Raw genomic sequence first — 21,285 nt, 5'->3', positions numbered from 1 at the left:
CCCCTTCAGTGTTTCTGAAAGATAAATGCACAGAAACACGTTATCTTTCTCTTTTTAAATAATTTAATAATCTCCTGTACTCAGTATCTGTAATACCTTGTTAGGTTTTTTATTTCAAAATAATTTTGGCAATAAACAGGATGGAAATCATTACATTTCTTTAAAAGTTTAAGAAGTTTTATTTTCAAAAGTGAATCCCTGGTTCAAAATTGCTTTTTTATTTAGAAAGAAAAGTGATTATTGGCCTTGAAATGGAGAGTGGGAGGATTAGGAAAAATATATTGCAGCCTGGGGAAGTGTGAAGTACTTTATTTTGACAGAAGGAATAAAGAAGCAGATCACTGATACTTTGGAAGGTAAGAAAATAAATGGAGTAAAGATATAAAGATGAATAAACTACTACGAGAAAGTGCTATTTGATAAGCGTATAGAGGTGTAAAACAAAATATTGGGGATTATTCTGTAGAAACATTATTGAAAAGCAAGGAGGTGATGCCAAATTCATGCAAATTTTGGCAGCATTATGTATAAAATATTGTGTGCAGCTCTGGTTTCCATAACCACTAAGTTTAACGCAGGAAATTATGAACAAATAATTGAGAATTACAATATTCAGGAAGGATTGTGCAAGTTGGGCCTTCTTTCTCTTAAAAAGAAAAGTCTGAAGGGGAAATTGACAGGTTTGTCCAGACCACTCATTTAGAGTCATCGAGATGTACAGCACGGAAACAGACCCTTCGGTCCAACCTGTCCATGCCGACGAAATATGCCAACCCAATCTAGTCCCACCTGCCAGCACCCGGCCCATATCCCTCCAAACCCTTCCGATTCATACACCCATCCAAATGCCTCTCAAATGTTGCAATTGTACCAGCCTCCACCACATCCTCTGGCAGCTCATTCCATACATGTACCACCCTCTGCATGAAAATGGTGCCTCTTGGGTCTCTTTTATATCTTTCCCCTCACACCCTAAACCTCTGCCCTCTAGTTCTGGACGACGCTCCAGGGAAAACAGCCCCAGCCTGTTCAACCTCTCCCTATAGCTCAAACCCTCCAACCCTGGCAACATCTTGTAAATCTTTTCTCAACCCTTTCAAGTTTCACAACGTTTTTTCGATACGAAGGAGACCAGAATTACACGCAATATTCCAACAGTGACCTAACCAATGTCCTGTGCAGCCGCAACATGACCTCCCAACTCCTCTACTCAGTACTCTGACCAATAAAGGAAAGCACACCAAATGCCTTCTTCACTATCCTGTCTAACTGTGACTCCACTTTCAAGGAGCTATGAACCTGCACTCCAAGGTCTCTTTGTTCAGCAACACTCCCTAGGACCTTACCATTAAGTGTATAAGTCCTGCTTTGATTTACTTTCCCAAAATGCAGCACCTCGCATTTATCTGGATTAAACTCCATCTGAGGTCAGGCTCACCTGTCTGTAGTTCCCTGGCTTGTCTTTACCACCCTTCTTAAACAGTGGCACCACTTTTGCCAACCTCCAGTCTTCCGGCACCTCGCCTGTGACTATCACTAATACAAATTTCTCAGCAAAAGGCCCAGCAATCACTTCTCTACTTCCCACAGGTACACTTGATCAGGTCCTGGGGATTTATCCATCTTTAACCATTTCAAGACATCCAGCACTTCCTCTTCTGTAATCTGGACATTTTGCAAGATGTCACCATCTATTTCCCTACAGTCCATATCTTCCATATCCTTTTCCACAGTAAATACTGATGCAACATATTTGTTTAGTATCTCCCCCATTTTCTGCGGCTCCACACAAAGGCTGCCTTGCTGATCTTTTATCTCCCTTTCTCAAAATACATTAATGAGCAAAATAACTTGGAATATTTTCCCATGTTTACTGAAATTGTCTCCTCTTATTATGACATTCCTCTTACCCTTATGATTTTACTATGAATCTATCATCAGATGAAAGGAAATATATTTGTAGTCATTGCATATGTACAGCTACAGTTCTGTAATCAAGTTCATAGTTAAGATATTTCTGCCTCCTTGTTCTTTTTTGTATCAGCATTTAATTTATCACGTTGCCTTCAAGTTCTCCATTTAGCAGTATGGGGCAGATGTGAAAAATGATCATGGCTGTTCTATCATTATTCCTTCAAAGTCTTTACAGAAAATATTCAAGAAGATTTTCTATTTTGACATGCCAGATGTGAAAATGCAGAAAACTTGAACAGGCTCAGAATGCCAAAACTGTGCTCAGAATGTGCTTCTTTGTGTTTTCTGACCAGCTGATGACAGTCATTTATGACACTGAAGGAGGCTATTTGACTTATTGATTCTGTTTTCTGTAAGGTAGGCCAAGTCAGTGTCATGCCCTCATTCTATCCCTGTAACTGTGCAAGGTCATTTTTCTCAGGTCCTTGTCCAATTTTCCTTTGAAATCATCAGTCACCTCTGCTCCTACGTATTTCACTGACGGTGAATTCCAGGCCATCACCACTCATTACATAAAATAATGTTCTTCCTCAACACGCCCACACCACTGTATGTCTTAAACAAAACCTTGAATCTGTGTCCTTATGCTATCTGTCCAAAGTCTTCATAACTGGTGCACCACTATCGAATTTCCCCCCAACCTCTTTTATACAAAAGAGAATATCCAACCTGGCCTTGTAGCTAAAATTCCTCATTCCCAAATCCATTTGGTAAATCTCAGGATTCTCCTATCCTTCCAGTGCTATGAACTAAGGAAGGGTGGCATTCAGGGGTGCTCAAGGTTTACTGAAGAGTCAGAAATGATATAACTAGAGCAAGAATTTATTTTTCTCAGCGAGTCACCTGAAGTGCATAGCCATTGCTGTGTTTTTGTGTAAGAAAAGTGCAGTCAGAGCCATAGCATTCTGGTTATCTGGACTTAGTTTTTAATACTGTCTGGTTATGCATACTTATAGCCTCAAAGAGATGTGCAGCTTGGAAACAGACTGTTTGGTCCAACTTGTCCATGCCTACCAAATACTCTACATTAATCTAATTCTATTTGTCAGCATTTGACCATATCCCTCTAAACCCTTCCTATTCACATACTCATCCAGATGCCTTTTAAATGTTGTAATTGTACCAGCCTCCACCACCTCTTCTGGCAGCTCATTCCATTTATAGGTAAAAACAATGACTGCAGATGCTGGAAACCAGATTCTGGATTAGTGGTGCTAGAAGAGCACAACAGTTCAGACAACATCCAAAGTGTAGCAAAATTTTTGTGGCATTTTTCAATTTACTGCAGTTTTATGTTTTGTTTATTTTTGTCATCACCTGCAACAGAGGAAAGCCTGCCCAAAATGACAATTACTTGGCAGGCAGAATTGGAAATTCTTTATGTTCTTTGTGAAGTTGAGGTCAGATAGAGTTTGTAGAGTCTGTCTCCAGATTCTGCCAGTTTAATGCCATCAGTTTACGTGGCCTTTCCACATGTGATTCAACCGGGAGGTCTTTTCACAGGTCAGCACTGAGCTCTGGATGTGCCATCTTGTACAAGAGGAAAGTAGTTTTGATATCCTGGAAGTTGAAGGAGCACAATTTAATAGTATCCTTTCTTAGTCTGAATAAATGGGAGATATTGCATTTTGGTACAACAAACAAGGGTAAGACTTATACAATTAGTGGTAGGCCCTTGGATAGTGTTGTTGAACAGAGAGACCTATGGGTGTGGGTGCATATTTGTTTGAAGTTTGTATCATATATCGACAAGCTGGTTAAAAAGGCATTTGACACTCATTCCTTAGTCTTTTGAATAAAGGAGTTGGGACACTATGTTGAGGTTGTACAGGAGGTGCATTGAGGCCTCTTTTGGAATACTGTGTCCAGTTTTGGTTGCTCAGTAATAGGAAGGATATTATTAATCTGGAGAGGGTTCTGAAGAGATTTACCAGGATATTACAGGGTATGGAAGGTTTAAGTTATAAGGAAAGGCTGAATAGGCCAGGACTTTTTTCTCCGGATCGTAAGAGATTGAGAGGTGACATGATAGAAGTTTATAAAATAATGAGAGGTACAGATAGAGTTAATGGTAGTTATCTTTTCTCTGCAATGGAGGATTTCAAAACATTTTTAAAGTAAGAGGAGAGAGATTTTAAAAAGTCACGAGAGGCAGTTGTTTTACACAGAGGTTGGTTCGCGTGTGGAATGAACTTCCAGAGGATGTGGTGGATGTGGGCACAATTACAACATTTAAAAGACACTTGGATCAGTATGTGTATAGAAAAGGTTTGGAGGGACATGAGCCAGGAGCAGACAGGTGAAACTAATTTAATTTAGGATTATGTCCAGCATGGATTGGTTGGACCGAAAGGTCTGTTTCTGTGCTGCATGACTCTTTGACTCTATAGTAGGACAACCAGAGCTGCACACAGAACTCCAAGTATGGCCTTACCAACATCTTGTACAGCTTCGACAAGACTCCTTCTGATTTCGCTCTTAAATGCTAGAGTTTTAATTAAGGCCATAAAAAACAGGCCATTCTACCCATCGAGTATGCTCTGCCATTCCATGACATCATGGCTAATATGAAAATTCCCAACTTCTCTTTCTTGCATTTTCCACATAACTCTTCATTCCCTTCCTTATTAAAAATCTGTCTATCTCAGCCTTAACCTTCTTAATGACCCAGCCTCAACAGCTATTTGCGAGGAAGTTCACTACCCTCTGGGAGAAGTGATTTATCGTCATCTATTTTCAAGCGAGCACTGCTTTTGTTTCAGTTTACCTCACCAGAGATGTGGTTTCTCTGTACTATATTGTAACTATGATAACATTAGTTGGATCATCTGATAACCTTCCTAACTACAGAAAATATACACAAAATCTCTCCACGCTTTCAGGCTCACTGCCTTTATTCCTGATGAAGGGCTTTTGCCCGAAACGTCGATTTCGCTGCTCGTTGGATGCTGCCTGAACTGCTGTGCTCTTCCAGCACCACTGATCCAGAATCTGGTTTCCAGCATCTGCAGTCATTGTTTTTACCTACAAAGTTTAAACAGCCTGGTCTCACTAGCAGTTTTTATACAAGTATTCTTGGAAATTTGTGGGCGACTCCCTCTCGACAAATAGTTTTCTGGAGATTCAGATCTTGATAAGTATTCCAGCTTAGGGTGGAACAAGGCTCTGTTTAAGCAAAGCCTCATTTATGTCCCACCCCCTCCTGAAATAAAGTCCAAATTTCTATTAATCTTCTTGATTTTTAAAAAAAGAATGTGCACTAGTTTTTAGTGATGAATGTACAACAACATCTAAATCCAATTGGTGCATCACAGTTGCCAGTCTTTCACCATCAATAAAATATTCTGATTTGACTCTGTAGGATGACTTTACACTTGTCACATTGACCACTATCTTGAGCAGTTTCTTCCACTCGTTATGGCATTGCCATTGGACTGTTAATCCAGAGACATGGGTAATGCTCTGGGGACCTGGGTTCGAATCCCACCACGGCAGATGGTGGAATTTAAATTGAGAGTCTGATGATGATCATCTGGTTCACTCTTGTCCTTTAGGGAAAGCACCTTGCCATCCTTACATGCTCTGGACTACAGGTGACTGCAGACTCGCAGCAATGTGGTTGACTCTAATCTGCCCTCTGGGATGGGCAGTAAATGCTAGCCTAGTCAGTGACACTCTTATCCCACGAATGAATTTTTAATTTTAAAAAAAAGTTGCACCAACTCTAAGATTTTACAATTAGAATATTCTGACTGGTCTTATTAGTAGATTCAAGTAGTAAGTCAAAGCAGACCATTGATTTGTCACCCTATCCACCTTCCCTAATCAATCATTCCCTCCACCACCATTCAGTGGCAGCAGTATATACTATCTACAAGATATGCAACAATAATTTACCAAAACTCCTGAGACAGCTATTTTCAAAGCCATGAACTCTATCACTCAACAACAAAATACCAGCAGATGCATAAGAACGTCACCACCGGCAAGTTCCCTTCCAAACCGCACACCATCCTGACTCGGAACTATATCACTTGTTCCTTCCCCTTCACTTAAAAGCATTGTGAGTGTACCTACTTTAACTGGACTGCAGTGGTTCACCACCACCTTCTCAAGGGCAGTTGAGCGTATGAAACAAATGTTAACTCACTCACTTTTGATCACAGAACATGTAACTGCAGCACATTAGGAACTGTGTTTATCTAATCCTGCAAACACAGTAGACCTGAACCCTGGGACAGAATCTTCTGCTTTTGTTAGAGTGTGCGTGGAATTGGATGGATATTCAAGGGTAGCAGGATAATGTTGCACGTGAACTCTGATGCATTCCCACCTTCATCAGGTTCTGCATGAGCAGGCTCATGGTCAATGTTCCCCTGACCACCCCATCACCCACTTCAACCACTCAGCTGCTACTCTCTTTTTGCAATCACACCATTCCACAAACCCTCACTCATTCCAAGTTGCTAACGCATAGCATGGGTTCTCCATGAAAAAGTGAGGACTGCAGATACTGGAGATCAGACTCAAAAAGTCCAGTGCTGAAAAAGCACAGCCAGTCAGACAGCACCTGAGGAGCAGGGAAATCGACATTTTGGGCATAAGCCCTTCATCAGGAATGATTGGCTGAATTCCTGATGAAGTGCTTATACCTGAAACGTCGATTCTCCTGCTCCTCGGATGCTGCCTGACCTGCTGTGCTTTTCCTGCAACACGCTTTTCATATTCCTAGGGGTATCCTTCGGAGAAAGGCCCACGGCCTCCACACTGTCATGGGTAGCAGCTGCCACCTGTCCACTAGGCAGGACTTTTGCCCCCGGGATGGCCCTATCTCTGTCTGATTGGTGGGCCTGTCCAAAAAATGGCAGTGTCAGTCTCAGTGTGCAGATGTCAAATACTAGGAGGCAGAGGTTTAAGGTAAGAAAGGAAATATTTAAAGGAGATGTGCGTGGCAAGATCTTTATGCAGAGGGTGGTCAGTGCCCGGAATGTGCTGCCAGGGGATATAGTAGAACTAGATGCAGTAGCACCATTTAAGAACCATTTGGACAGACACATGAACAGGCAGGAAATAGAAAGATACACACCATGTGCTGGGATTTGTTTTCAGTTCAGACATAGTGGGCCAAAGGGCCTTATATGTTCTGTCATGATGTAATGTGGGCAAGGTGGAAAGGGAATGAGTGTGCATGAGGGAAGGAAATGTAGGGTCTGGGAGAAGGTGGAAAATGCCATTCCCTCTCAAGGGCAACTAGAGATGAACAAGAAGTGCCAAACCAGCTAGCGACACAAGTGAATAAATACAAAAACCAGGTGCTGGGTTGTGCATTGCTTGAAGGTGCAGTGTGATCAGTGAAACATAACCCACTGTGTCAGAGGGAGTTAACAAGTTCCTTTCCCAGGCCTGCACATTTGCTCATCACCAGCGTGACCAATCTGAGGGTCTCAGTTGTTTCCCAGTGTAATCTGGCTGTAATACTTCCCAGTACTCATTATTTTGTTTCTTTTTGAGAAAACTTTCATGATCACTGCATTTGAGAGTACTTTGACAATTAATACTTACCTTCAAGCAAATGTACAAAAAAAAATTCAGGACAGTTTTATGTTCACAGTATATAATGAGGGTCAGTTATAATAATGGGTGAAGGATACTCTTAGCAGTATGAAGTGTTATTGTGGATAATGTTACCACATTTCAGATCATATAGTATTAGAGTAACCTATTGGTTGTGGAGATGGAGAGTACTGTGTGTTAAAAGTTGGTGTCCAGCACCTGTTGAATGTCTGTAAACTGAGTGGAAAGCTAATGGGCCGAATGCCAGGGCAGACCAGCTGCTGAAGTGTTTAAAACTGGGAGACTCATTGTGCATGTCATTAGTATGTGTGGAGAAGTCAAAAATATTGTCAGGCTGAACCAAGACATTTTATCATTCTGCATTTATCAAATAGACCTTGTGCAGTATCAGTGAAGTTTATAACCTGAAAGTGTTTGTAAGTGACCATGAGAACATAAAGATACTTCCAGCTGAAAATCATAGTCACATGGAGCCCGACTGATGAAATCATTATGTCACTATGAGGAAATTTCAAAGCCATCTGCCTGCTCTGTACAGGCAGGTTTTTTTTCCCCAGTCACATTCGGTATTGAATCACCTGTAATGTCAATCTTGGTTCAATGAGACTTGCGAAATTGAATATTTCAGTTCACTGCCTAGTTAACAATTCCTTGCTTCATATTTGTTTGTTTCTGTTTTCCAATTCTGACTTTGATCTAACGAAAATTTAACAGCAACATTGGAAAGTTCTGTGGTCTAAGAAACTCCCCTTCTGCCCCTTGGGTCAAATCTAGCCTGATCTAATGGAATCAAAGTGACGCATCATTCTAGCCTCTGGACATACTACAGCAATTCCTCACAACAGTGTATTAGGATCAGATTTCTTCAGCTGTTTCAACAATGACCTTCCCTCGATCATAAGGTCAGAAGTGGAGTTCTTCACTGACAACTGTACTGGTGTTTAGCTCCATTTGCAATTCCTCAGATAATGAAATAGACAATGCTGGCTTGTAACAGGTTCTGGAGAACATCTTGTCTCAGAATGATAAAAGCCAAGTAATATTCATACCAGATGTGTAGCAACTATGTCTTTAAAACAAGTTCCCGACCATTGCCAAGTTACCCACCATCAATATTTAGAGGTAGAGGGAAGTCATTGACCAAACACTCTATTGGATAGCTATATTAATGCTGTGGTACTACGTAGACTGTTGACCAGGCATTATACAGAAAATGACTCAGACTCCTGAAAGACTGTCCAGAACATCTTCAAAGAGAGTAAGTTCAGTAATTTGCAGCCAAAGTACCTTTTCAATTCCATGATAATTGCTAATAATTGCCAAGGAATATCTGTGACCCAGAAAATGAATAAAAACATGACAATGAATTGCTGGAAATCTTATCAAATTTTTTTTTCTCCCTTTTCTGTCTTTTATTTCCTCTATATTACAACTGACATTTATAAGATTGTTATGTTTTGGAAGGGTAAAATGAAATGGGGGGAAGTTATATGATCTGTTCTGAAATCTGCTTAACAACAGGCCCAGGTGACATAACTGTAAAGATTAAAGAGAGGTCTTGGTTGTTTTTCTGGAAAGATGGTGTAAGATGCTGAAATTTGGATATTATGGCAGCAGTAGTTATCCTTCCCGTAGTTAGGCTGTAACTTTCAGGAAGATGTTGAGAATGTCAGCTTACAAATGGTTATGCTTTAAACCATACATTTAATTCGAAGATAGGATAACTAATGGACATTTCTATTTGGACAGAGGTCCACCTAAGAATGATACACCATACTTACAAATTAATTTCATTGCAAGACTGAATTCCTGGAGGTAAATAAGACTTAAAGTTCTGAAGAAGGGTCACTAGATCTGAATCATTAATTCTGCTTTCATTCTACAGATGCTGCCAGACCCGCTGAGCTTTTTCAGCAATTTGTTTCATTTTTGTTTCTGATTTCCAGCATCTGCAGTTCTTTCAGTTTTTAGTAAGACAAAAATCACTTCCACTTGAAAGTATTTCTTTTCCATTACTTTTAGTGAGTATCCATCACTTACATATTTAATTTATATTCTTTGTGTTTGAATGCAGAATCTCACGAGATACCAGTTTATTCCAGTTTCTGGTGCAGCAGGACATCTGACAGAACAGCTCAGACAACTGATTTTTCACCTTTAACTACATGTTCATTCTGTAAGTTGCTGTTTGATTTAGTCCCCAGTAGTGATGACAGTGATAGCCACATTCTTATTTCTGCTACTAAATTTAGGCCATTGCTCCCTAATGAGAGGAGTGATTGACCGTGCAGATTGTACCTTAGCAACAGGACATGGTAGTTGCACTACAGTAAAATAAAGAACTGCAGATGATGGAAATCAGAAACACAAACAGAAATTGCTGAAGAAACTCAGCATGTCAGCAGCACCTGTGGAGAGAAAGCAAAGTCAGTGTTTCGAGTTTGATGATCCTCAGGTTGTACATTTGCTCGCTGAGCTGGTAGGTTTGTTTTCAGATGTTTTGTCACCATGCTTGGTAACATCATCAGTGAGCCTCCGGTGAAGCGCTGGTGTTCTGTCCCACTTTCTATTTATGTGTCTTGGTCTCTTGAGGTGGGTGATATCATTTCCAGTTCTTTTTCTCAGAGTTGGTAAATGGGGTCCAAATCGATGTGTTTATTGATGGAGCTCCAGTATGAATGTTAGGCATCTAGGAACTCCCGTGCGTGTCTCTGTTTAGCCTGTCCTAGGATGGATGCATTGTTCCAGTCACAGTGGTGTCCTTCTTTGTCTGTATGTAAGAATACTAGTGAGAGCCACCATACCTTTTGGTGGCTAATTTGTACTCATGTATCCTGGTGGCTAGTTTTCTGCCTGTCTGTCAGGTGTAGTGTTTGTTACAGTCCTTGCAGGGCATTTTGGAAATGCCATTTGTTTTGCTAGTTGTTGGTTCAGGGTCCTTTAGGTTCATCAGTAGCTGCTTCAGTGTGTTGGTATGTTTGTGGGCTATCATGATGCCAAGGGATCAGGATAGTGTCTACTTGTTTGGGTTTGTTGTTTCAGAATCGGCGGACTGTGTTTATCAGGTACCCGTTCTTCTCAAATATGCTGTGTAGGTAATTTTCTTCTGTTGTTCATAGTTCCTGGGTCCAGTGTATTGTGGCCTGTTTAAATAATATCCTGATGCAGCTCCATTTGTCGGTGTGGGATGATTGCTTCTGTAGTTAACTATCTGGTCTGTGTGTGGTCTGATGATCCTTAATCAGACCTGAATTCTCTGACTGTTTTGAAGAAGAGCCACTGGGCAAAGCATTAACTCTGCTTACTCTCCACGGATGCTACCAGACCTGCTGAGCAATTTCTCATCTTGTTACAGCTGAACTGCAACAGCTGTCACGGCTGTCCCAGGCCACATAGATTAAATGCAGAAAATCCTGAGCTTAACTGGGGAAGCTTTGTTTCAAAGATTTTTGAAGGGTGATAGGTGGTGGTAATTTTTTTACCTCTAGATCAGCAAAAGTAGCATGAGATAACTGTCTTCTATTGGTTTTACAAAATATGGCAAAATTGTGTTGAATTCAGGAATTATAGATAAATATTATCACCAAGTATTTTCTACTTTCCAGCTTTTTATTGAGTGAGTTGAAAGAGGCTAAAAATAAAGACCAACAATGCAGACAGAATTCTTTGAATTGCTTGAGCTCTGCATTAGTAGTTTAAGATGTTAAATAAGCTAATTAAATTCCAAATTTATTACTCAACCATCTATAATTCGTTCCATTAGCAATTTATAATGTCCTCAATGAATTATACAACACAAATCAAATACTATTAGTGAGAAAAGTTTTTCAAATCAGGAAATTACACAATTTGACCATTTGTTGACTTGAAGATATTAATTCAGCATAAGAACTTATAAATATGGTGTATTCAAATTAAATGTGGTTTTTATATATCATTTACAGATTAAATTTACAAGATGTCAAATCATGAATGGACACAAATATTAACTGGGTTTGGCAAAGGCTGCAGCACCCACACAATTCTCACTGACCAGGCCAAGGAAATGACCGTTGTCAGGGACCAACCTTACAGCACAAATGTTGCAAAGGAGATGCAGCCTGTGAGCCACTTTGGTACTAGAGCCATGCATCGAAGTACATTGACACTGGGAAAAAAACCCGCAGTATCAGATTATACAAGCTCCTATAAGCAAGTAAGCTCCCTGAAAGAAAGGTATTGAATCTGAATTAATTTTGATAATAAGTGTAGCATTGAATGCTCTCGGTCAGAACTGTTTCTGCCTTAAACACTTCCTTTTGCACTCAAATCAATTGTTCTCAATTCTCCTTTTTACTTTCCTATTTTATATCCATAACACATGGCAACAATACTGTGCACTATTTTCAATGAGGTGCATTGTTCACCCCGTGGGAATATAACATTAATCGTGTGCGCAGGACATTCCATCAGGGCGCTTTTTAAAATGTGCTCGGTGTTTGAATTTTGGTCGCTATTGCTTCTTCTAGTATGGACCAGAATCCAACATCAAACACTGTCAATTCCTTTGTATTACATGCTAATCAATAGGAAATTAAAATTTTGAGACCAGCAAGAACAAACAAATACCATTTTTTAAATGTTGGTATTATTTTGAAACACCATAATGTCACTATTAGTTACAGCATATTATTCTGAAATAAATTATAGCTAATTTTATTACTTTCACCACTGAAGGTGAGGAAAAGTAATGGTTTTTGTCCCTATCGATCTGTTCAGCTATAAACAAATATCTCAAAAACTAATGGACATATTTCAACAGAACCTGAATATATATTAAGTACAGCCAAAGGAAGAACTGATTACTTCTTGGTAAAATCTCTCTTCAGATCCTGGATTCTTTTGAAATGGAACCATTAACATCAGGACATAGAGTTTTTGAAAGTTGTGGATTGTCTTGGCTGCTGTGATACAATTTAGCTCAAAATGTGAACAGGGTTTTCATAGCAGGTTGTTGGATTTGGTGTGCTGTTCCTTGGTTAGTTGGAAGCTCTTACTAAAAAGCTTTATTTTTACCCTTTTTAGGTTGCAGAGCATTAACCATGTGGGGGAAAAGCTTGGAGGATGAGCTGCTTTATTGTAATAATGTTAATTTAATACAGTGCTGCTGAAGATTTGCGCTTTACTGAGTAGCATCATTGAGAATAGAGTCAAACGGCACAGAAGCCGATGCTTTGGTCCATCTCATCCATGCCGACCAAGTTTCCCAAACTAAACTAGTCCCATTTGCCTGCGTTTGGCCCAAGTCCCTCTGAACCTTTCCTGTTCATGTACTTGCCCAAATGTCCTTTAAATATTGTATTGGACCTGCATCTCCCACTTAATTCCTCATAGGAACCATTGTCTGTGTGAAAAAGTTGCTTCTGAGGTCCTCTTAAATCTTTCTCCTCTCACCTTAAAAATATACCTTCTATTTTTGAACTTCCCTACTCTAGGAAAAAGAGCTCTGCTATTCAATTTATCTTTGCCCCTCATGATTTTACAAATCTCTATTAGGGCATCCCTCAACCTCCTATGCTCCAGTGAAGACAGACAGGGTGGTTAAGAAGACGTTTGGCACATTTATCATCATTGTTCAGACTATTGAGTATAGGAGCTAGGGCATCATATTGCAGTTGTACAGGATATTGGTGAGGCCACGTTTGGGAGTATTGTGTACAGTTCCTGGTTGCCCTGCTGTAGAAAGGATATTGTTAACTTGGAAAAGGTTCCGAAAACATTTGAAAGGATGTTGCCAGGAATGGAGGATCTGCATTATAAGGAGAGGCTGGATAGGCTGGGATTTCTTTCACTGGAGTGTTGGAGGTTGAGAGGTGACCTTTTAGATATTTATAAAATCATGAAAGGCACAGATAATGTGAATAGCCAAGGTCTTTTCCCTACAGTAGGAGAGTTTAAACTAGAGGGCATCACTTTGGGGTGAAAGGGAAAATATTTAAAAGGGACCTGAGAGGTAACTTTTTCACACAGAGGGTGGTACGTATACGAAATGAATTGGCAGAAGTAGAGACGAGTACAATTACAACTTTTACAAGACATTTGGACAAGTACATGAATAAGAAAGGTTTAGAGATATATATGCCAAATGCAGGCAAATGGAACTAGTTTAGTTTGGGAATCCTGGTTGGTATGGACAAGTTGGACTGAAAAGTCTGATTCTGTGCTGTATGACTGTATGATTATACATGTTTCAAATAAAAGCTTCTTGCAAAATTCAGTATTTATGATGCGGGATGTTTTCTTGCAAAGATACTGGCTTTTCACATTGAATATACACTTTGCCAAATAATCAACTGGTGCTATTTGTGAATGTACAAAAGCATGTTCAATCCTGCCACAATATTATCAGGATCTTTGGAACTAATGCAATGTAAGTGTATTTGTAAATAAAGGGCTGGCCCACAGAGACAGTGGATTTAGTCGTGGTTACATGGTGGTAAAGGGATAAGCTCAATCTCAAATACTGCAAAGCCCTTACAGCCTAATTAATAATGGTACTTACTTTCCAGGTCAGGGGTTGTGGGTTCATTGAGGGTGAGCAGATTTTTTGGTATGAAACAAATACAAAGTCACCTTCTCTCAGTAATTCCTTAACTGCTATCACAGATAAACTTCCTTTCACAATTGTACAATTGTGAAAGTAGATGCAGCTAAGAAGGAAGCTAGTTTTATTCATTCTACCCCTGTTAGCACTGTAGAACTGTCCAATTATCACCTCTCCCTCGCTGTTTCTCCATGACCCCTATTTTAAAACCCAGTCCCCTTTTGATTGTTACTGTTGAACCTGCTTCCACCAGCCTTGCCCATTTAGATTACAACAACACACTTTATTTAATAAAACATACTCCTCTTCCAACCTCCTTTAACGCCTCCCTTGCTCCAAAGAAAACATCCCAGTTTCTGCACTTGAATCTCTGAAATTTTCAATTCCGGGCACTATTCTTGCAAATCTGTTCTGCATCCTGTCTTCCTAAAGTTGATGTCCAGAATTAAATGCAATTCTCAAAAGGAAGCCTCAATAACACTTTATAAAGGGTTAGTATAACTTTCTTGATTTGGAGATGCCGGTACTGGACTGGGGTGTACAAAGTTAAAAAGTCACACAACACCAGGTTAAGTCCAACAGGTTTAATTGGAAGCACTAGCTTTCAGAGCACTGCTCCTTCATCAGGTGGTTGACACAACCAACTGATGAAGGAGCAGCGCTCCAAAAGCTAGTGCTTCCAATTAAACCTGTTGGACTATAACCTGGTGTTGTGTGATTTCTAACTTTATAACTTTCTTGCTCTTGTACTCATAGAGTCAAAGAGATTACAGATGGAAACCTTCAGTCCAAGTCGTCCATGCAACCAAATATCCTAACCTAATCTAGTCCCATTTGCTAGCATTTGGCCCATATCCCTCTAAACCCTTCCTATTCATATACCCATTCAGATGCCTTTTAAATGTTGTAATTGTACCAGCCTCTATCACTTTTAAGAAGGTGGGTGGTAAAGACAAGCCAGGGACTATAGACCAGTGAGTCTGATGTCAGTGGTGGGCAAGTTGTTGGAGGGAATCCTGAGGGATAGAATGTACATGTATTTGGAAAGGCAAGGACTGATTAGGGATAGTCAACATGGCTTTGTGCGTGGGAAATCATGTCTCACAAACTTGACTGAGTTTTTTGAGGAAGTAACAAAGAGGATTGATGAGGGCAGAACGGTAGATCGAACATAGAACAATATAGCACAGAACAGATGTTGTGCCGAACATTTGTCCTAGCTTAAGCACCCAGCCATGTACCTATCCAATTGCTGCTTAAAGGTCACTAATGATTCTGACTCTGCCACTCCCACAGGCAGCGCATTCCATGCCCCCACCAGTCTCTGGGTAAAGAACCTACCCCTGACATCCCCCCTATACCTACCACCCTTCACCCGGGGAAAATGTCTCTGACTGTCTACTTTATCTATTCCCCTGATCATCTTATAAACCTCTATCAAGTCACCTGTCATCCTTCGCTGTTCCAATGAGAAAAGGCCTAGCACTCTCAACCTATCCTCGTATGACCTATTCTCCGTTCCAGGCAACATCCTGGTAAATCTCCTGTGCACCCTCTCCAAAGCTTCCACATCTTTCCTAAAGTGAGGCGACCAGAACTGCACACAGTACTCCAAATGTGGACTTACCAAGGTCCTGCATCATCGCCTCACGACTCTTGAATTCAATCCCTCTGCTAATGAATGCTAATACACCATAGGCCTTCTTACAAGCCCTATCCACCTGAGTGACAACTTTCAAAGAGCTATGAACATAGACCCCAAGATCCCTCTGCTCCTCCACTTTACTAAGAACCCTACCGTTAACCTTGTATTCCGCATTTTTATTTGTCCTTCCAAAATGGACAACCTTACACTTGACAGGGTTGAACTCCATCTGCCACTCCTCAGCCCAGCTCTGCATCATATCTAAGTCCCTTTGCAGCTGACAACAGCCATCCTCACTATCCACAACTCCACCAATCTTCGTATCGTCTGCAAATTTACTGACGCACCCTTTGACTCCCTCTTCCAAGTCATTAATAAAAATTACAAACAGCAAAGGACCCAGAACTGATCCCTGCGGAACTCCACTTGTTACTGGGCACCAGGCTGAATATTTACCATCTAAATGTGATCTATACGGACTTCAGTAAGACATTCAACAAGTTTCCCCATGGGAGACTGATTAACAAGGTTAGATCTCACGGAATATATGGAGAACTAACCACTTGGATACAGAACTGGCTCAAAGGTAGAAGACAGAGGGTGGTGGTGGAGGGTTGCTTTTCAGACTGGAGGCCTGTGACCAGTGGAGTGCCACAAGGATTGGTGCTGGGTCCTCTACTTTTTGTCATTTACATAAATGATTTGGATGAGAGCATAAGAGGTACGGTTAGTAAGTTTGCAGACGATATCTAGTCTGCATGGACGGGTTGGACCGAAGGGTCTGTTTCCATTCTGTACATCTCGATGACTCTATGACATTTCCTCTGGCAGCTCATTCCATACACGCACCTTTCTCTGTGTGAAGAAGTTGTCCCTTAGGTCCCTTATAAACTTTTCCACTCTCACCTTAAACCTATGCCCTCTAATTCTGGACTCCCCCACCCCATGGAAAAAGACCTTGTCTATTTACCCTATCCATGCCCCTCACGATTTTATAAATCTCTATCATGTAATTCCTCCGCTTCTGACGCTCCAGGGAAAACAGCCCCAGCCTGTTCAGCCTCTCCCTATAGCTCAAATCCTCCAAACCCTGGCAACATCCTTGTAAATCTTTTCTGACCCCTTTCAAGTTTCATAATATCCTTCCAATTGGAAGGAGACCATAATTGCACACAGTATTCCAAAAGTGGCCTAACCAATGTCCTATACAGACGCAACATGACCTCCCAACTCCTATACTCAGTGCTCTGACCAATAAAGGAAAGCAAACCAAATGCCTTCTTCACTATCCTATCTACCTGCGACTCCACTTTCAAGGAGCTATGAACCTGCACTCCAAGGTCTCTTTGTTCAGCAACATTATGGCTTTATCAATAAAACTGAGGATTCCTATATGTTCTCATAGCTTTGTCAACTTGATAAATATGTATTAATGTGGGAATGATGAGTTAATTTGCTTCTTTGTACATTACTGCATTAATATAGGATATTTGGATGTGTTGTATATAATTTTTAACCCTGTGTTAATGACTGACTTTGGAGATGAGCAGGGGCATAAAATTTACCCAGGGCTTCAATGAATTGAATGCCAGTATCATTTCTGAAGTTACCCAGCCTATTTGATTTCGAAGTGATTGTTTTATATAGTGTTACAAGAGTGGTGAAGTCACCTGTCCTAAATTCTGCTATTTCCATTGTACTCAGTGGTTATCACATCTTTACAACAAGCATCCCATTACTTGGCACCAGAGCAAAGGTCAAAGGAAGTTCACATGCTGAGCACATGAACGTCAACTGCTGTACTGTCAGCCTTTCTACCATTTACTGTAGGCAGACATTTGCAAAATCCAATTAGATTAAATTTTCTATTGGTCAGCTCTCAGCTTTCTTTCATTGCTTTCAAAGAGTGTAAGAAGGCCAGGCTGGTAGATGCTGCACAATAGCAGAGTGACACCCACCTGCTTACCCATATCATACAGGCTGAGACACTTGCGTTTGCATTTAACTGAGGAAAAGATTTATCTTCAGAAAGCAAGCTATCAGAATGTCACACAACAGTACATTGTACAAATTGTTCTTCTAGCTGGAATTACAGTTACCAACGACTTTAATTTCTGTGCCACAGATTAGGTCACGGCCTTCATGGGAATATCAACAATTTAAATCAAATATCTACACATCGATGCGTGAAGCAAATATCTACACATCGATGCGTGAAGCAAGCAATCATATGCTCTCAGAGTTGCCAACTTTAAGCATGTCTTCAATGGCTAGCACCATGTTACAGAGCAGTGCTATTTTATACAGGAACAGGTTTCTCACCCTATAGTCCTGGTTAAAAATCACACAACACCAGGTTATAGTCCAACAGGTTTAATTGGAAGCACACTAGCTTTCGGAGCATCGCTCCTTCGTCAGGTGGTTGTTGTGAAGGAGCGGAGCTCCGAAAGCTAGTGTACTTCCAATATAACCTGGTGTTGTGTGATTTTTAACTTCTGATTACCAACCCTTCTGCCGCTGGGAAGTGTTTCTCCTTTATATCATTTATGATTTTGAACCCCTCCATCAAATGTCTTCCAAACTTGCTCTGGGAAACAGTCCCAGCTTCTTCAGTCACTCCATGTAAAAGTCCCTTTTCCTGCCGTCCAATTCTAATCAATTTGTTTTGCATTTTCTCCGATCTTTTGGCAGCTTTCCAAAAATGTGGCTAGAATCAAACTACTTCAGCTGCAGCTTAGCCAGTGATTCTCCTGTAGTTCAGTTATGTCAGAGCAGAGTTGTTTTTGATTTTAGGACATAAGGACTAGGAGCTGGAATAGGCCACCTGGCCCTTTCAGTCTGATCCACCCTTCAATTAGATCATAACTGATCTTTTCGTGGCCTCAGCTCCACTTACCCACCCAGTCACCATAACCCTTAATTTTTTTGAACAGTAAAGGAATTATCTACCTTAGCTTTAAAAGCGTTCAATGAGGAAGCCTCAACTACTTCACTGGGCCGGGAATTCCAAGATTCACAACCTTTTGTTAAGAAGTTCCTCCTCAATTCAGTCCAAAATCTGCTCCTTGTTATTTTGAGGTCATGCCCTCTTGTTCTAGTTTCACCCACCAGTGGAAACATCCTCTCTACTTCTATCTTATCTATTCCCTTCATAATTTTATATGTTTCTATAAGATCCCCCTCATTCTTCTAAATTCCAATGAATATAAGCCCAGTCTGTCCTTATAAGCCAACCCTCTCAACTCCAGAATCAACTTAGTGAACTGCCTCTGCACCCCACCCCAAAACCCCCTCCAGTGTCAGTCCGTCCTTTCTCAAGTAAGGAGATCAAAACTGCACACAGTAGTCCAGGTGTGGCCTCACCAGCACCCTGTATAGCTGCAACATAACCTCCCTGCTTTTACACTAAATCCCTTTAGCAATGAAGGATAAAAATCCATTTGCCTCCTTAATTACCTGTCTGTACCTACAGACCGACCTTCTGTGATTCATGCACAAGGACACCCAGATTCCTCTGCACATCTGCAATTTTTAACCTTTCAAATAATAGTCATTTTGCTGTTATTCCTGCTAAAATGGATGCCTTCACATTTATTAACATTGTATTCCATCTGTCAGACCTTTGCCCACTCACTTAAACCTTCTATGTTCCTCTGCAAAGTTTCCCAGCCCTCTGCACACTTTGCTGTACCACTCATCTTTGTGTCATCTGCAAACTTCGACACACCACACGTGGTCCCCCACTCCAAATCCTCTATGTAAATTGTAAATAATTGTGGTCCCAACTCCGATCCCTGAGGCACACCACTAGTCGCTGATCGCCAACCAGATTTACACTCATTTATCCCCACTTTTGGCTTGCTGTTAATTAACCAACCCTCTATCTATGCTAATATATTGTCTGTAACTCCTTGCACCTTTAAATTATGCAGCAGCCTTTTGTGCAGCATCTTGTTGAGTGCCTTTTGGAAATGTTGAAATTTTCTTAGCCCTCTTTTCAGCATCTTCTCTGACTTTGTCTTGGCTCTGAGATTGTCTTTATCCTGAACTGTTTCTCTCGGTGGATCTTATTCTGAATGTTGCCTTTTACTCTGGGCAGAATGTTGTCGTTAGGGGGTTAAGCTCAGCATTCAGAACTGTTTAGAGTCTGGCTTTTCACTTTGCTCCATCAGTCAGAACAATTCGTTCAGAATTGTTGCTATACCACATCTCCATGGGATATGGAAGATATATGTGGAAATAGAAGCATATTAATCTGTCTTAACTGCCCTCTTCTCCCCACCTCCACCCTCATCCCAGTGCCTCATCTCCCACCACCCTCTCTCCTTATCTGTATCTGTCCTTTGTTTTGTTTTTGACAGTCCTGCATTGGAAGGGTTTAGAAAGATATGGGCCAAGTGCTGGGAAATGGGACTAGATTAATTTAGGATATCTGATCAGCATGGACGGCTCTGTTTCCGTGCTGTACACCTCTACGACTCTATAATCTTGTTCACCCCCCCCCCCCCCACCCATTTAGTCATTTTCATTTGGCTCCATTACTCATCTCTCCAATAGATTTTTTAAATGCCCTGAGCTTGGAAATAGGGATTTAATATTTTAAAAGCAGTTAAGCTGGCAGAATATTATTTTCATATTTTTTCTTTTTTGACATATATTTCATTTCTTTCACTAGTATTATATTATTCAGAAAGCTCAACCTATAATCAAATATTCTGGTTACCCTGATGAAATAAAACACCTTGGTATGAATACAGATGAAAAAGAACACGTAACTACACACAGAGAAACCTTTTTTGTGAAAGATGTTATACCAGTAAGTTTGAGAACTTGAGATGGCTGTGTTTTTAATACTATATATTTCACTATTTGTCATTACGTAATAGGTTTTGCTCCATTTTTTCCTGTTAATTAGCTTTGTATTTTAATTATTTTAAAATGTTAATTTCTGTATAAGCTGTTTTATTGATTGATGTTTCTTTCTGATTCAGTGTCAAAAATAAAATATTGCAACAAATGCTATAAATTTGAGCCCATGCCCTCTTAAACTTCCTTGTTAATTTAAATATGGGGTTATATCTTCCAAAGTTTAAAGAACATTGTATCATTCATCTTCTAGCTAATTTAATTACCAATCTTGCATTGGCATTCACTTCCTCCCTGCACCACGACTTTGTGTGGAAAGTGTTTGTTCCACTTTCTGTGCCTTTTTCTCCTCCTTATAATTTCTTACATCCCTACGTGTTTCGACAACATCACTTTGTCACTCAGTAATTTCACAACCTGGCCACTTAGTAACTCTGTGAATATCTTTGTGTAACCTTTTTCTGAAAAATGTCATTGTCCCATTATCAGATTATTTTATTTTCCTGTAAAGTTAGGTTTTAAATCGTGGGTTCACTTTTTCTTTTAATTGCACATGATCTTGATTCCGTCGATATAACACAATGGACAGTGGTACAACCTGAGTCCTTAATTCAAAGTAGAACAAAGCTTCTTCCTGTGAGCC

The 21,285-nt window shown here is 40.3% G+C and overlaps 1 long non-coding RNA gene across 1 annotated transcript; it reads left to right on the top strand.

Annotated features, from left to right (window-relative positions):
• Nucleotides 1–188: 188 nt before the first annotated feature.
• LOC132825112 (uncharacterized) lies at nt 189–11,748 on the top strand. The gene is made up of 3 exons (XR_009645751.1): nt 189–356; nt 9,623–9,724; nt 11,493–11,748. It is a non-coding gene; the product is annotated as an uncharacterized LOC132825112 (long non-coding RNA).
• Nucleotides 11,749–21,285: the final 9,537 nt, after the last annotated feature.

Source organism: Hemiscyllium ocellatum, chromosome 20 (genome assembly GCF_020745735.1).
Source record: "Hemiscyllium ocellatum isolate sHemOce1 chromosome 20, sHemOce1.pat.X.cur, whole genome shotgun sequence".
Classification (NCBI taxonomy): Eukaryota; Metazoa; Chordata; class Chondrichthyes; order Orectolobiformes; family Hemiscylliidae; genus Hemiscyllium; species Hemiscyllium ocellatum.
This window is presented reverse-complemented; position numbering and strand designations above follow the sequence as displayed.